The sequence below is a fragment of the Leuciscus leuciscus genome (genome assembly GCF_965113295.1).
Source record: "Leuciscus leuciscus genome assembly, chromosome: 3".
NCBI classification, from domain to species: Eukaryota; Metazoa; Chordata; class Actinopteri; order Cypriniformes; family Leuciscidae; genus Leuciscus; species Leuciscus leuciscus.
Window position 1 is genome coordinate 13305233 of NC_138727.1, and position 18323 is coordinate 13323555.

The following is an 18323-nucleotide window of genomic DNA, read 5'->3' on the forward strand; positions in this document are numbered from 1 at the left end:
CAGATATAGGCACAAGCACAAAAATGCATCTGAATTTTAATGTGTTTGTCTATGTACAGTCAGTTGCATGCGTATGCACATATTTCATCAGCATTGGCAAAGAAGAATGATGCTTAATGTATGATGGGCAACAAAACAGGCCCCTTTTGAGTATAATTAATGAAGCTGCATAAACGCAATCATGTCCAAGGGGCATAATTAGCCTCTTATTTAATGATTCCAGGCACACACGTCTTTATGATCATTCAAACATGCTATATCAGGCTCTCGCGCACATGCTTCCCTATCTCACACACATTTATATGTGCACTTGCACACGAGGCGAATGTTCATTTGCATATAATCTTTAAAATGTTTTGTCCTCTCACTTCAAAGGGCACATTCACACTTTCTGCTTTACTGTAAAGTGGCTCTGTACCATCTCCTCCCACATTGTATATGGGATGAAACAGCACTAGGTAGGTCTTTGGAAAAAGGGCAATATATTGACTCAAAACCAAAATATATGGATGCTTTACATTTAAATAGTTTTTGGGACTAACTAATGTTAGAGATCACATTGATTTATAAATTGGTTTTGACCCTTTGTCCCTATTGGACAAGCTACATTTGGAATAAATAGATTTTTTTGTGGAAACTGTGATACATTACAATTCAAAAGTGTGGGCAGAGGAAGATTTAAAGTAATAATACTATTTTGGTTGCACTTTATTTAACACACTGTGTACTTCCATGTGCTTACAGTGTACTTACCTAAAAAATATTGGGTAATATAAGGTAACTACAGGGGTTAATGTTAGGTTTAGATGTAGGTTATGGGTTAGTACCTAGTTATTACCCAATATTGCTATAATAAGTACATAGTATGTACATGGGGAACAAGACTGTAAAAATAAAGTGCTACCAATACTTTTAATCACAAAGGACGCATTAAATTGATCAAAAGTGACAGTGATTATATTTATAATGTAATAAAATATTTCTATTTCAAATAAAGGCTGTTCTTTTGAACTCTGCTTTTTACTGTATTTCAGATTATATAAATATACCACTTTCAAAATCATTAAAAAAGTATTATTGATAATCTTAATGAACCAGAATAGCCTGTGTGTGTGTGTGTGTGTGTGTGTGTGTGTGTGTGTGTGTGTGTGTGTGTGTGTGTGTGTGTGTGTGTGTGTGTGTGTGTGTGTGTGTGTGTGTGTGTGTGTGTGTGTGTGTGTGTGTCCATCCATCCATCCACCCATCCATCTCTGTGAAGCACCCATATGTGACCCTGGATCACAAAACCAGTCACAAGTCGCACGGGTATAATTGTGGCAATAGCCAACAATACATTGTATGGGTCAAAATTATCGATTTTTCTTTTATGCCGAAAATCATTAGGATATTTAGAAAAGATTATGTTCCATGAAGATATTTTGTCAATTTCCAACCGTAAATATATAAAACATTTATATTAAATCATTATTTTTGTGAGTGAATGCTGCACAATCATGAACATAAATGCACAACTTTATAGGAGATTTTCTCAATATTTTGATTTTTTTGCACCCTCAGATTCCAGATTTTCAAATAGTTGTATCTCGACCAAATATTGTCCTATCCTAACAAACCACACATCAATGGAAAGCTTATTTATTCATCTTTCAGATGATGTATACATCTCAATTTCAAAAAAAGGACCCATGTGACTGGTTTTGTGGTCCAGGGTCACATATTATATGTATAGATAGTTGGTCTATAATAGCCTTAACCTACATGTTACATGGTTACATGTCAGGGAAGTAAACCTTCTCGGATGAAAATGCTTTTAGCAATTAGCTTGATAATAGTGTTTTAATAAAAAGAAAATCTGTTATTTGTATGTTTAGTGGCAGTTTTATAAGGCATTCGAGGCCTTGCTGTATTGTGAAAAATAGACACAGCTGAAGGGGTTGCGGGCACAGGTGCTTAGAACTGCCCTTTAGCCATCATTATATTCACAATATAGCAGCGCCTTAAGTGTGTAATTGCTTAATTAATGCAGCAGGTCTGCTATATCACCTACAGTTACACTTATGAACTCTTTGCACACTGGAAGCGCAAACTCACACTCGCAGGCTCTCTAAAGGGCCGGTAAATAGCCACTGACTCGGTTATGATGTCAGTGAAGAAGATGTCACTAAGCTGGCCTGACTCCAGCACAGTCCTCCCTCGTGTGTTCTGTGTCTACTGCACCTCCTTTTGTCTCTCTCGCTCACACATGCTGTGAGATGGTGCACACCTCTCCATCACTGCAGAATGACTCATCTCCCTCTAGCTTACTTTTACTCCCTGTCCTCTTCATTCTCACACTTCGTCCTTTTTTGCAGTTATTTGCGTCTAATCAGGGTGACCAGACATTCCTGTTTACACAGGACAGTCCCAGTTTCACAAGGTGTACCCTAGTGTCCTGACAATTCACTTACAAATTGTAAATTTGTCCTGGTTTCAGCTGTTGAACTGACTTAAAATGACGTGTCTTCAGTGTCCCTCTCAATAGAATGCCATTACAGAGAAGGAAAAACTTGTTCTTTTCCATGCTATAAAAAAATCACACAGTAACAATATCACACTCTCAGTATGCAGTCAATTTCTAAAGATATCTAGCTAGTTAAATCCATTTATTTGAGCAACATAAAAAAAGTTAGATTTACTGGTAATAATTTTTTCATCGTCCACAGTGATAAATCTGAAATGGCACCTGACATAATTTAAACAGCTAAGAGACACTGCACTTTTCTATATAGTTGAAGCACTTAAGTGTTATATATGGATGTGAAAGTATATTTAGTGTGAGGTTCTAATATTGTTGTCGAGTTGCAAGTCGAAAATGATTTAAACGGTTTAAATGTTAAAACCAACCAATTAATATACATGAAAAATTATATATAAGATTGGGGCCAGTACAATGTTTTTAAATAAATGTATACTTTTATTAAAAAATTACTGTACAGACATTTATAATGATGCAAAAGTTTCTCAAATAAATGTTATTCTTTTGAACTTTTTATTATTCAAATATTCTGGGGCGACGTTTAAGGACAATCAGATGTTCTACAAATCGCTATAAATTTACTTTTGTGCCTGAAGCAATTCGTTTATGTAATAAATTTAGTTGATTATATATATTTTTATTTATTTATCCCTTTTATATCCTTTTTTATTTTATTTGTATGTACTACTTGCCCCATGGGGATTAATAAAGCAATCAATCAATCAATCAATCAATCAATCAATAAATAAATAAATAAATATATATATATATATATATTCATTGGGGAAAAAACTGTATCACAGTTTCCACAAAAATATTAGGCAGCACAACTGTTTTCAACATTGATAATAAGAAATGTTTCTTGCACCACATCATCATATTAGAATGATTTCTGAAGGATCGTGTGACACTGAAGACTGGAGTAATGATGCTGAAAATTCAGCTTTGATCACAGGAATAAATTGCATTTTAAAATATATTAACATATTTTCTTTAAATAATATTCTGATCAAATGAATACAGCCTTAGTGAGCATAAAAATAATAAATATTTTATATTATTTACAATCAACATTTATTTAGCCTCATCCACCATCTTGGATTTTTTTTTATTCACTAAGCTAATTGCAATGCATTACTAGTTTGCCTCATCTGTGACAGATACACGAAGTGCTGGCTTAGAATTTGGCCAAAATGAGGTATCTTAGGAGGCAGCATAATTAAGTTGTTTATGTTTTGGAAGCACGCACTAGGTTTTGGAACAGAGCGAATATGTTTTGTTATTTGCATTTTATTCTCTTCGAAATTCAGGCCAACTGAATGAAAGTGAGATACCCATGAAGATGCGCGAAACACACTAAGATTAACCTAAAGGAATAATGCTAACAGGAAATGCACTGAATACACTGTAAGGCATTTTCTGTCATTTAAATTAAATACACTACTGTTATTCACATCATTATTTTAAACAACGATGTATGGGCACCTCCACAACCTGCCAATGTTTCCCAGACTGGGACTTGAAACAAAAAACTGCTCATATCTAATTTGTTATAAACTCTCTCCGACTTTCTCCTCCCCCTTATCTACTTCATATGTTATCCTTCATTAAAAAGAGAGTGTGGTGTCCGTATGAAGTTGAGAATAAATGTGATAGTGTGTTAAAGCAGGATTGGAGGGAGGGGGAAAGAGACAGAGTGGTTGGCAGGCTAGTGCAGTGGGGAGTGGGGCTAAACGAAAACAGATCTGAGACGGAAAGGGTGAGAATGAGCTGGCACAGCAAACGACAGAGACTGGCAGGAGTCTGAGTGTGTATGTGTGTGTATGTGTGACAGAGAGAGGGAGTTGTGTCTCTGTTTCCGAAAGATACTGTGTACATGTGTGTATGTGTGCATGTGCGCTTTGTGTGTGCGGCCATGTGTGTTTGTGGACATTAACTCTGTTTCACCCTCAGTAATGCATTGTGATTGGCTGGATAGGGGCTGGCTTTGGCACAGTCTCATTTCCGCAGAAGGCCGTACAACAGGAGGGACTCGACCACATGCCGCATCTGCCTCCTCTTTTGCTGCCAACGCACACACACACACACACACGCACACACACAAACACACACAGGTGCTCATATACAGGTGCTCATATCATAGACCTTGTAACATCATTTTAGAGACTTTGGTAACATAATCCCAGAATATATATATATGTATAAATATATATAGGCTATATTAGTGCTGTCAACGTTAATATATTTAATGCAATTAACGCAGTATCCATTTTTTCTGTCATCCTTTAACTATAGTGTTACACTACATGATCACGCTCTTATTCATGCAAATGCTTTTAAACCATTCAAGCGCAACAAGACAAGAGAATGCGCGTGCGCACACAGCGCCAGAATCAAGTTCTCTTTCGTGCTTGAACGAACAATAACACGCACAATTGTGCCACAATGTCTGTTTTGTCGAGTACCCTCATAAGAGCAGTCTTAAATGAGTTAAATAAAGTCTTAAATGAACATAAAGAGTTGTGAGGTCCGCATCATGTGCAGCAGCGGCAAGTCTTAAAGTAACAGCAGCCACTAAAGCTGTCTGTCATTCATTTTAATCAAAGAACAAAGGTAACAGAGACTACGTTTACATGCTGTCAAATATCGGGTTATGGTCGGGTTAAGGTCACTATTTGGGTTTCTGAAACATTCGGAATAAACCCGTTTACATGCCTGAGCAGAGAGAGTTACTCCTGTATACATGGAATTTGTAATCAATTGGCAATATCCCGATGTAAACGGCGATGCACGGTTAGCGTCTGGACGTACGGACAACCTTAAGACGCAATATGCGTCATTTCCGATTCTTCTTCCTGTATCCAAAGACAACAACAACAGCAGCAGCACGCGGATAATGAATAGTTCGGGGCAGATAGCGATCGCCTTTGTTTGCGCTTTCCTCCTCGTTCCAAAAGTGTGGTGCTGTGCTGCGTCTCGCCATGTTTACCTCTACTTCTTGTTTACTTCCGGTTTACTGCACGCGGGTTTTTGTATGCGCCGTCTCTCCTCAAAAGACCAAGATTCCTTGCGAATAGAACATGCGCAGAACACAAATCAATGTTCCTTTTGATGGGGATATGCCGATATGCGTTTACATGACCAAATATTCGGGTTAGAAAAGGGGTACCCCAGGGATCATATCTGGGTTTTTAAAAACCGGGATATGAGCATATCCGGGTTTTTGCCGGTGTTTACATGGCCGTGCGCGACCGGGTTATTGCTAATATTCCGGTGTTGAACGGGTTATTGGCTGCATGTAAACGTAGTCAATGACTCACTGCTATTATTGACTAAATAACTTTTGTAGCTTTAATTAGGATCAATCTATATTTAATTTATAATTTATGCAGTGCAGACTGTTTGATAACTTTATTCAATTTCTCAATATGTCCTACCTGTAGACAGGTACACAGGTAAATTACATTTATTATGGGTTTATGTGAGGATTGTTTTAAGTTTACTTAAAAGTTGTTACATTTTTTGAAGCCTAATAAATGTTTAAAAAATGTATAGCTTTCAATACACTGTAATGTTGAATGGATATGGTGGGATGAAATAATTTTCATCGAGGCATCAGTAGCTGTATTAAATTACATTAAATTAAAACATTACATTAAATTAAATTAAAAACAGAAAAATAAGTAACTTTTTTACCTCCATGCTCAACATTATCAGATATTAATGTATATTAATGTAAAAAAAAATTGATCACGCAATATCAAAGTCAGTCCTCTTCCTGAAGGTCGTATTCTTTCCATAGTTCAGCTGATATGAATTTAAATAGGATCTGGCAAGTTTCTGATGTAATTTTAAGAAATTGTGCTTCAGATAAACCAATTGGTAAACATTTTGGATGGTATTTTTAGATAATCTCCCTCATTTTTAATTGTTCTCATAAGCAGCATTAATCATTCATTAATTTTTTGACTATTACATTATTTTTTAGCAGTTTTGACAGTAGATGAAACAAATTTAAAAGTTTTAAATAAATATTCTAGGATTATAGAAAGATTCATTCAAATGAGTTTTGTTAATTGCTCCCAGACAGCCTGTGTTTTTGATATTAAGTATAGTGTTTCGTGTTTTTTGTGCCGTTATTGGACTGGACAGTAGGAGGAGAGACAGTAATGGGAGTCAAGAGGGAAACAGGAGCTCAAACGGACAGTTTACCCAAAAATAATCCCGTGATTTACTCTCCTTCAAGCCATCATAGGTGTATATATGGCTCTCTTTTTTCAGACGAACACAATCGGAGTTATATAAAAAAAAAAATTTGCAATGCTCCTCCAAGCTTTATAATGGTAATGAATAGCGGTCCTGATTTTGAACTCCAAAAAAGTGCATCCATCATTAAAGTAATCCATACAACTCCAGGGGGTTAATAAAGGCCTTCTGAAGTAAGCTTTGACGCCTCTGCATTTCAAACAAATAGGGCTGGGCAACAGACTCAAGATCCTCTTCTTTTATATCGAAATCCTCAGACATTTCTCCTTAAAAATTCTCGTTTTAGACTTCTAATTTGTGACCGGTGTTTTGTTTTGCTCTATCCTCTGCACTTCCGCGTTGGTCATGCGTCAGGTCAGTGGTTACTCTTTCGCCGTAAATCGATGCGTACGGACCTCTGTCGGAAGCTAGTTATTTTAGTTTATAAAGTTTTAAATATGGATATTTTTCTTACAAAAAAAGTAGTAGTAAAATACTTTAATGCAACTTTAGTGCTGTTTTTGGCACTTGAGAACTTTCATACTCATTCATTGGAATTGCCTAGAAAAATAATTTAGTGAACCGTCTTTAAAAAGATAGGGCACTCAAAAATGTTAATTCTCTCATCATTTACTCACCTTCATTTGAAGTAATTCGATTTTATGGTGCATAAAAGCTGCATGCAATGATAATTAAAGTGATTAAAATGCACAAATTAGATCCAAAGAAAGAGCACTATCAGCCAAAATGGTTTTTATGTATTTTTACTGACTCCAAATTGGTGTTTGTAGGATTAACTATAATCTGTTAACACTTGCATAGATAAATTCAGAGAACATATATAATACTCCACATTATAGATCTATGATATTAGCTATTTTATGCAAAGTCGAGCACTGGGCTGTTCTGAAAATAGAGCAATTAGTTTGAACAAGTGTGAGGAAGGACTAGGATAAAAGGTGTGAGCTTGAGCTTCAAGTGTTCATTAAGATACAGAAGAGTGTGCTTTTGCCCTGCAGCTACAGGACAGGATCATGCACCTCCTCAGCATACTTTGGGCGGGTGTATGTGTGTGTATAGCGGGGTGTTGGGGGTCCAACAGAGAGCATTGATTATTACATTTGTGCATATTCTTATATGCGTGGGTGTTTGGGTGCGTGTATCTTTTATGAGTGTATGAGTGTGAGGAAGTAGTTCTAGGCTTTTCACAAGAAGTGTCTTTGTGTGAAAGAATAAAACAAGATAACACAAATACAGGGATGAAGCGTGATGTCCGCAGGTTTAACATGATCTAATATCAAACAAGAGCTCACATTCCTGCTGAAAACACCCGATTAGACCAGCATGAATGCTGGTCCGGGCTGGTTTTGATGTGTATCCTTGAACATCAAGATTTTATATTCAAATTTCATACAAATAATCAAAGGAATGTGTATCTTTTGGTTTTCTATCTGGGTGCCAAATGTAAAAAAAAAAAAAATTCTCTCTCTATTTTAATCACATTTTTTTACTTCAATTATAGTGAAAGTAGTCCTACTATTTCACAAATAAATTTTTGGTACAAATATTCCACTCATGCAAAATGTTTATTTAAAAAATGAGAAAATTTTTGTTTAAAATACTTTTTGACCATGTCATGTTGAAGGACACGTCCACCTCCGAAAAGTATTTTATGTCAGCTAAAGTTATGCTGGTTAGTGCTTATTTGGCGCTCGCTCAGGAAAACTTGTCTTTCTGGTGAAACTGATTTAGCTTAATGTCAAAATGATCTGGTCTAAAAAGAAAAGAAAAAAATTGTTAACAAGCTTCTCATTTTCACATGGGCCAATTTTGACGTATTGTATGCATTTTGTCGGGGTACATATGCATTTAGGGTTAAGCTAGTCAAGAAGCCTGAAAGCATCCAAACACAATAGATTAGCTTGTCTTTTCAACAATTCAAGCAGTTCTTCACTGCAAAAGTCCTATTTTTAATCCATGTTTTATTTTTTTTAGTGAAAAAAAAATCTATGAAACAAGATAAATGTGCATGTGAAGCAAAATCACATATTAATGTTTGTTTTCAGAGAATATATCTTAAGTGTTTCTTGTCTTGTGCCGCTGGCAGATGTTTTTTTTTTTCTTTCTTTTCTCGCCTATGTTTTTTACATTTAGTGAGGTTTATTACACCCATCTGCCAGTGGAAGAAGATGAAATACACTTATATTTAAGATGCATTCTCTGAAAATAAATCTTAAAATCGTATGCACTTTTGTTTTACTGGTAAATCCCCAAAGCTAATCAGATTGTTTCTGCTCACATAGCGCATATAATGCATTTTGGACCCAACGAAGTGGATATGGCCAACACATTAGCCAACACGATGACCTTTTAAAAGAGCTGAAGCTGGTGTCCACCACTTTTATTTTGCTTCATTTACATAGTTTATATGGCAGATTTAAAGCACACACAAATCATCTTTACAATCTGCAATAAGAAAGAAAGAAAGAAAGAAAGAAAGAAAGAAAGAAAGAAAGAAAGAAAGAAAGAAAGAAAGAAAGAAAGAAAGAAAAAGAAAGAGAAAAAAACAAAAGTGGGGTGTGTGGGTCTAAAGATCCTGGGAGAGAGATAGCTGCAGGGAAGAGAGAGAGAGAGAGAGAGAGAGAGAGAGAGAGAGAGAGAGCGCAGACTAAAGGAAATGGAGAGGGAGCGAGGGAGACTTTGATGCAGCTGTGAAGGCATAATTTGATCTCCTATGCCACCAAAACTGAGACATGAGGCATGAAATATTTATTTGACCCAACAATCAGCAAAACCGGAGACGAACAAGAAATACAGGCAGACACTCGGGCTCTGAGAGGATGCCGCTGACTGTCAAAGAAATCTCTGCACTTTTTTTGCAGCCATTTGTTTTTATTATTATGACTCATGAAAATTTTGCTTAAGCTATGTTTTCCTCTGAAACGATATGTATTTTTGTATTTTGTATATTTTATTGAGGGCTTTCCAATCTTGTTAGAGTGATTAGAGTTCGCCTTAATTGGATGCAGTGATATTGAATAATTGAAGAGATATTTACCTTGTGTGGATGGGCTTGTGTGTGTGTGTGTGTGTGTGTGTGTGTGTGTGTGTGTGTGTGTGTGTGTGTGTGTGTGTGTGTGTGTGTGTGTGTGTGTGTGTGTGTGTGTGTGTGTGTGTGTGTGTGTGTGTGTACTTAATCATTAATGATAGAATGTGTGTTTACACCCACTAAAGCCTTCCCGTGCCCTTAAAGATCTGAAGGTAATAACACCATCCATCACCTGTATGTGTGTGTGTGTGTGTGTGTGTGTGTGTGTGTGTGTGTGTGTGTGTGTGTGTGTGTGTGTGTGTGTGTGTGTGTGTGTGTGTGTGTGTGTGTGTTTGTGAAAGAGAGAAAGAAACGAAAAAGGAAAGTAGACTGGCGATTCAGCATACACCCTCTCCAGGCATTCTGTATGTGTTAAAAAAGGAATATCACCATGTTGGGCATAAAATAAAATCTTAAATTCTGTTGAGACTCCTAAAAATAAATGATTTTATCTATGGCACTTTAATAAACCAATAAAATTTGCAGATTATCAAAAAGATACAACCTAAAAATCACCATTACACATCCACTTTACACTTAAAGCTACACTGTGTGATTTTTTTAGTTGATTCTTAGCAAAAAACACGTAGTTCTTTCAAAAATATATGTGCTCATTAATGTATATTTACTTCTTTCAAGTAATAAAGTATTCTCGTAAGTTTATAATCTGCCATTGAGAAAATACATACGGTTGAGGGGTTCGAATGCCGGTCGCCATGTTGCCCCTCCATCTTGAAACTACATTATCCAAAGAGGGACATACCTGTAAATTCAAGCTTCGCCTTTCGCGCTTTACACGCAGTGACACAGAGACGAATGCGAGGGGAAGATTTGAAAGATTGCTGATGGAGGATCACGCCTGTTTTCGAGGACGAAAGAGCAGAGTCGCCAAGGAAGCGAAAGAGAGAATTAAAACGTCAACGCAACAGGCAAATCAGCAAGACCAAAGTCAATACTGGAGTAACTTTTCCTAGATGGAAAGAGCTCATGAGGAGCAAAGATTTTAAAACGGACGCCGAAGTTGCCTGCTTTCTTCTCGACAGGTAATTCAGCCTATTTGTGTAAATTCGAAGTTTTATAGTTGCTTTTCTACCCATAGCATGGTTGTGCATAACGCCAGAACGACCTCTAGTATAACTTGTGTTACTTTTCCTCACGTCAATGGTGAAAAAGTATTGTTTACCTTGTAACATAAATCTGTGCTGCGACGGATCACAGGTGATAGTTTTAAAGGCGCAATTGGACGAAGTCGAACTGGAAGCCATGTTAATCTTGGAATAATACGGCCACCGTAGGAGTTAAAACGCCCTCGAAATTGAAAGGAACAGAAACTAATATTCTAGTGAGTTTTTTACTACTTTTGTTCTACCCTTCTTTGTTTCTTTTTCTTTTTGTAACAGAGGATGATGGGACACATTTTATAAAGTTGAAAGCTGTTAATTTAGGGATTGTTTTTGTTCTATGTTGAGTGAGCATCACTGAATGTGAGAGATGTATCTAAATTATTCATGAGAATAATAATTATTTAACTTCTACTTTTTTCTGTGATTTGCAAGCATTGGTTTTGAATGCATGGAAGTGTGTTTCTGCCACAGAAAAAAAGGGAAATTGTAAAAAAAAATTGGTTATATGTAAACTCTAACATAAAGGTGACAATTTTGAGATATAAACTCGCAATTCGTTTTTTTTATTTATTTTTTTTATTTTGAAATATAAACTTGTGAGATGAAAAAAAAGTTGCAATTTCTTTTCTTTTTTTTATTCACAAGCTGTCATATGAATGTGTGTTTTTGCATGGTACAAAGTTTGAAGGAGTCTTTGCTCATATATTGACAGCGTTGTCCATCAAGCATATCTTTAAAATATGTTGTGTTCAACATACATTTCTTTTTCAAAAGAGCTTTGAGAATTATGGAGTCGTGGACTGGGATTTATTTGAAACAAGTCTACTGTTACTATAGACTCAGCATCAAAAATGCCCTCCATCCTCACTGTGCGTTTTCACAAGTCCACCCACTTACATTTGTGAATAAAAAATAACAGCCTAAAAATGTATGCCAAATACAAAAAGTGCATCCATGACTTTTTAGTTGTTGTTGTTGTTGCTTTGCAAAGGACAAATTTAAAGAAGTAGACCCACATTAAATTGAAGAAACAAAACTACCCGGCTGAATTGTAACCTCAAAACAGTATATGGGTCAGTGATGGTGATGGTGACTTACCGACTAAATCCAAATCCCAAAAAATGGGGTCCATTAACAGTTTGATTCTTCAAAATATCTTGTGTTCTTCAGCAGAGGAAAGGAAATTCATACAGGTTTGGAAAAACTTGAGGGTGAGTAAATGATGACAGCATTTTCATTTTTGGGTGAACTATTGCTTTAATCTTAGTTAATGTTAATCTCAACATTTGCTTATAAATTTTTAAGATCAAAAGTTGTTGACGTCTGTTGACATTAGTTCTCATGAGAACTCTCAGAGGAGTTTTAGCACAGAAATACCCAGCTAACAGGGAACGTCCCAGCATTCCCAGAGAACAAAAATAGATTCTTAGAATGTTTTTCTAACATTACCATTAAGTTATGAAAACGTTATTTCTGAATGTTTTCTCAACGTTCAAAACATCAGGTTTTTTTAAGTATTAAGAATGTTAGTTAAACGTTATTTCTGAATGTTTTCTTAACGTTCCAAACATCCGTTTTTCAAAGTATTAAGAACCTTTTTTCTTTGTTTATGTGAACGTTAGAAGGACATTCCATTCTATCATTTTGGAAATGTTAGGAAAACGTTATTTCTGAATGTTTTCTCAATGTTCCTAACATCCGTTTTTTTAAAAAGTATTAATGTTTTATCATTTTGAAAATGTTATCAAAACATAATTTGTTTTATGTTTTCTGAACGTTCAAAACATCCCGTTTAAAAAAAAAAAAATTTAAGAACGTTTTGTCTTAACACATAACTTTTAAAGAACGTTAGTAAACGTTATGGGAACGCTCTCTTTAGGTAAAAAAAACAACAACAACTAACTTGCTGGAAAGCTCTCTTCAAAATATACTGTAAAATAAAACCTAAAAATAACCTGAAGGGAACGTTCTGGAAAGGTTTTCTTTAGGTTATAAAATAAAACATAAAAATAACCTGCAGGGAAAGTTCTTGAAAGTTCTCTTTAGGTTATAAAAAACCTAGAACGTTCCTAGAATGTTCTTATTTGGTTCCCAAAACAATAACCAAATGGGAACCAAATGGGAACGTTAGGGGGAAAGTTCTGTGTTTTTTGGGTTCTTTGTTAGCTATGACTGGGGCTGGGCGGTATGACGGTATATATCGTTACCGCGGTAGAAAATGTCAACCGTAACAGATTTTTTCATTCCGTGATACCGCGACATGTAAATAAGGAATTACGTTTTCTAAAGCAGACCTGCAAACTCCTCAGACTAAAAAAGGTGACGCAGTGGGGCGGGGGGCGGGGGGGGGGGGGGGGGGGGGGGCATTAATCAATGCATGCTGATGAATGATGTATAATAATAATAATGAATCTGCATACCCTAGTTTTGCACTGATGTAACAAGACTGACAGTGACACAATGAGACCTCTAGCAATCCGGCCTGTAGCTCATAAATGCCAGAGGAGAACTGGCCCCCGACTGAGCCTGGGTTCTCCCAAGGTTTTTTTTTCTCCATTAGGTCACCTGATGGAGTTTTAGGACACCATTAGGTCACTTGATGGAGTTTTTCGGTTCCTTGCCACTGTTGCCTTTGGCTTGCTCAGTTGGGGATATTTTGGGGATATTTTATTTTATTTTATCAATCAATAAATTCTTCTTGAAACAAACTTTGTTGTATTATTTTAATTTAATACTGTGAAGCTGCTTTGATACAATCTGTATTGTGAAAAGCGCTATACAAATAAACTTGACTTGACTATAAGACCTCATGTTAGCATCTTTTTACTCTTAAAAAAAAAATATTAAAAAACATGTATGTTAATTCTTTAATGTTTGATTATAATTTTACTGTCTTCACATAGGGATGGGATTTGATAAGATTTTATCAATAATAATGCCACTGACGATTCTGATTATCGATCCAATTCTTTACCGATTCTCTTATCGATTCTTGATAGCACTGTGTGGAAAAATGTTTTAAATGCTTTTTTTAAAAAAGTGGTTTTATTTATTTTAAAGTTTAAGCTTGAGTTAGTAAACTGTACTTTTTATATAATGTATGTAATAAATAGAACCTTATTGTAAAGTGTAACTGATTAGTTATACACCGATTCAGACGTCTCCTGAGTTCACTGTTGGAAAGATCAGTTGTTTTAACGATTCATTAAAATGAATCGGTTCAAAGGAGTCATTATTAGTTCGCGAATTGGACGTGTCGTGCGCGTTGTGTGATTATCCCAGCAGTTAGGACATGGACATCCAAGATTTGTGTCAAGTTGTCAACATAGAAAACATTTCATCACTGTATAGTTTTATTTCGTTTAATTAAAGTGTTGTTTTATGTCAGCTGAATGTCCGGAACGCTTTTCAGAGAAGATAAGGAAACTTTTTAGCACAATTCACACCCAGCAGTATAATTCAGGGAAAAAAAATCTCCGAATGCTCCACACGAAACTTTGGTCTTCCGACCTTTTACCACCGTGTCGATTTATTTTGATTAATATGTGCGAGGAAGAGAGAGCAACACAGCGCCAAGTTTGGAGACGGTGAAGTCGTTTACACAGAGAGTGCGCGCGCGCGACCGGCTCTCTCTCTCTCTGGTCGTTCTTTTAGTTAAAACACGCGCCCTGTCACAAACGCAGCCGTTCATCTACATTACTCACCGATCAAATAAGACTTTGGCGGGACAAAAATTCACTTTGGCGGGCGCTAAAACAAGTTCAATGCAGGAAAATTCATGCGTGAGTTTCCATTAGACTCGCACGGTAGCCAGGCAAATGGCGAGCTCAGCTGTTGTTTTGACGCTGTGTGTCATCATGGTGTGTGTGCTTCAAGATTATGACGCAAGTGCTAAGATTCCGATTGGCCAAGAGAAAAAGTGCTAAGATTCCGATTGGCCCAGAGAAATGTAAATTATAAGAATTATCCAATAATGTTTCGCAATTCTAGCCTGTATGGCAGTTTACTGTGAGAAACAATACCGAATTTTGGTCATACCGCCCAGCCCTAGCTATGACTGAACCTAATGCATTACACTAATCAATCAAGACTTTGAATTTCCCTTCAGTAACAGCATTTCATCTCATTCTGAACTAAATTCTCTCATTGTCTTTCTATCACTCACAACTCTGCGCATGAACTCTTTAAACCAAACATCCAGCGTCTCCAGACAACCATTACAGGTCTCTCTTCAGCCTGAAGCACCACTGTAAAATGACAGTATTTGAAACTCGGTATGAAACAATTAATATGCACAGAACATAATATTGTGGTGTTTTTTTTCTTTCTATTGTCTTGTTTTCCATGTTTTGTTATATTTGACTTGTGTTCTTTTTTCCCTTGTGGTGGGGTTGTGTTTTTGGTTTAGAAAATGTAATTTTTGCTCTTTATGATTTCATTGTTTGGACTGTGTACTTCCCAGAGACTCTTACACAATTGTGTGTACTATTACAGTAAATTGTGAATCTTAAAGTAAAGTCTTATCTGTTAATTCAAATATTTAATGCACTTAGAAACTTTATACTTTGGAAAAATGTAAACACTCTGGACAAATGTGTCAACAGTTTTTGGTGCTTAAAAACCCTGTTACTTTGAAAATACAGACCTGTAGCTGTAAGAAATTAATTGCTTACATTTTATGAATTCAAATAAAAATAAATAGAAACAGGGCAGCACAGCGGCTCAGTGGGTAGCACTATCACCTCGCAGCAAGAAGGTCCCGGTTCGAGTCCCGGCTGAGCCAGGAGTTAGCAGGTTCTTTGTGATTTCCTTCAGGTACAACAGTTTCAAACACATGCAGCATAGGTTAATCAGCGATACTCGAGTGTCTGTGTGTAAGCCCGGTGATGGATGGGGCATCCGTTCACGGTGATGTGCACCTCCAGAAAACTTTAAGAAATAATGTTTTCAAAACATTTTCAAAACGATTGAATGGAATGTTCCTTTAACGTTCACATTAACCAAGAAAAAAACTTTCTTAATTAATCTACAGCAGCAGCGTAGCAGGACTATTCCACCAAGACCAAATGCATTAACATTCATACCCAGCTAACAAAAAAAAGTTGTCAGAACGGTTTGCTAACATTCCAAATATAGGAAAGCGTTATTTCTGAATGTTTTTTAAACATTGAAAACGTCCATTTTTTTTATTTTTTTTTATTTTTTTTTATGTATTAAAGCTGCTGCTGCTGCTGCTGCTGCTGCTGCAGAGCAAGTACAGGGACTTGCTACTGCCAATACATACACCAATTACACTGCTGTGAGCATGTAAGACATACTGCTTCAGCACAAATAGCAGATCAACAGGTGGAGGGTTTCAGAACAACTCTGAAAGCACACTGCAAACTGCTGGTGAACGCCAACAAGCTATTTAAATGTTGAGCAGCAAGCTCATTGGTTGCAGATGTGACATTAACCAATCAGCTTGTGCCATGTAGTTAACCCATTTAATCCCATCCCCCCCCCCCCCCCCCCCCCCCCCCCAATAATGTCAATAATGTAAATTATTTTTTTTTTAAGTCCATGAAAAAATGGTAGAACAAAGGGAGTGGTGTATATAAATAAATAAAAAATCTCCAGAAATTAGTATAAAGACTGGATTAAATTGTTGAAGTGTTTTATTCGATTAACAAATAATGTGAACATTGTCTGGTTTAGTTTCAAAAATGACAAAATAGCAATCCTATGCAGCAGCATGGCACAAATATTTTAATAAAATTATGATAAAATAAAAAATTATAGGAAATTGCTTAGAATGTAATCATTATAAATGACACAAAATACTTAAAATTACAAAATGAAAAAAACCTTACAGAAATAAAATAATAAATTAAAACAAATAAATAAACAAATGAAAATAAATTAAGAACAGATTAAATATGAGCCTATGGTAGGAAACATGTAACAATGCCAAGGAACATGTAACAATTCATTAATAACAAGAAATCATCACAAAAATGATCAATCAACTGTGTGCTGGTGTGGAACTCATGTAACTCATAGATTAGATATCACCTTCCTAAAGACATAACAGTGGAATTATAAAAAAAAAATCACAACTGTGTCCTGGTGTGGAACTCATTGATTAGATAACAACTCCCTCAGACGTTATGACACGTCTTGAAGCACTCAATATGGCCTGGCACACTTTTCACAACCAAATTATGTGCGACAAGTGTCAAGTAAATCCAAAACTTGACTTAAAGTCAGTCTGAAAGAGAGTTCATAAAAATAACACAGAATTACATATGGGGAACATAGACTCCTTGTGTTATACCACCGGTCACAATTGTAACCGTCTTCATTTATTTGCAGTTTGACAACAGAATAAAGCATGTATTCATTTAATTTTAATGTGTATAGATAACCCTTTCATGATGATATGTGCAAAAAATGTATGAGCTATTCAAAAAGGAACTTAGTATTCTTACCTGTCCTTTCTGAGCTTTGATGTCATCCTTCCATTAAGATGGCAGCAACAGGAAATAAATGTGTGTGGTCACATGACCATACAAACCAATCATGTTATACCTGCCATAAACTCAAATAGACATCTTACATTTTCATTATATATGAACATGTGCTTCATAATATGAGTTACTTTTCATAGTGGGATTAAATGGGTTAACAATGTAAATATCATTAGATAAGGACCCATCAGCCTGCAGTATCTAGAGATTCATGACATAACTTGGTATTGTCACGGTTCATGGATTCATTGGCTCGCCCTTGCTATGTGTGTGCGTGTTGTATGAATGGGCGTGGCTCATCAGCACGGCTCGTTATCGCTGATGAGCTGATCAACGCCAGCTGTTTTGAATGAGGATGTCCTATATATTGTTTGTCACCTCGTCTTGTCTTTGTCAGATGGTTGTGGAGGTTCCCAGGCACAGCTCACAGTTCTCTCTCCCTCGCTCCAGTTCCCGATTTCCTGTTCTGAGATTCGTCTGCCTGTTCTGTGGATTGGACACTAGTTCCTGTGTTCCCGTTCTGAGTTGCGTCTGCCTGTTCTGAGGATTGTCTGCAGTTCGTCCGTTGCTGCCTGCTCACTGAGTCCTGCGTTGCCGAGCCTGTCATTCTACTGTTTGCCTGACATCTCAACCTGCACTGCCATTTCTATTGTGTTAATAAACACCAGTATTCACTTGCTATTGAATCCTTGACTTTTCCTTCGAGCCATGACAGAACCATCTGACCAGATCATGGATTCAGCGAGTGCGGTTACATTTGAGCAGATGTATGCCGATAATCACGCCCGTATGGACCGTCAGGATGAACAGATCGGTTCCTCGGGTCGGGCGATACAGGCTCT